The 215-nt window shown below is 41.9% G+C and overlaps 1 long non-coding RNA gene across 1 annotated transcript in view; it reads left to right on the top strand.

Moving 5' to 3' along the window:
- LOC128249872 (uncharacterized) overlaps nt 1-215 on the top strand; it is a 126,464-nt gene that overhangs the window by 55,802 nt on the left and 70,447 nt on the right. The window lies entirely within an intron of this gene.

Below are 215 nucleotides of genomic sequence, written 5' to 3'. Positions count from 1 at the left end.
GGTGGGGGTGAGGTGTTATTGTTGTTGTTATTGTTTTAGTAGTAGTAGTAGTAGTAGTAATAGTAGTAGTAGTAATAGTAGTAGTAGTAGTAGTAGTAGTAGTAGTAGTAGTGGGAGTGGTGGTGGTAGTAGTGGTGGTCGTATTAGTGGTAGTAGGAGTGGTGTTAGTAGTAGTGGTGGTAGTAGTGGTGGTAGTAGTGGTGGTAGTAGTGGTG

Source organism: Octopus bimaculoides, chromosome 18 (genome assembly GCF_001194135.2).
Source record: "Octopus bimaculoides isolate UCB-OBI-ISO-001 chromosome 18, ASM119413v2, whole genome shotgun sequence".
Classification (NCBI taxonomy): Eukaryota; Metazoa; Mollusca; class Cephalopoda; order Octopoda; family Octopodidae; genus Octopus; species Octopus bimaculoides.
This window is presented reverse-complemented; position numbering and strand designations above follow the sequence as displayed.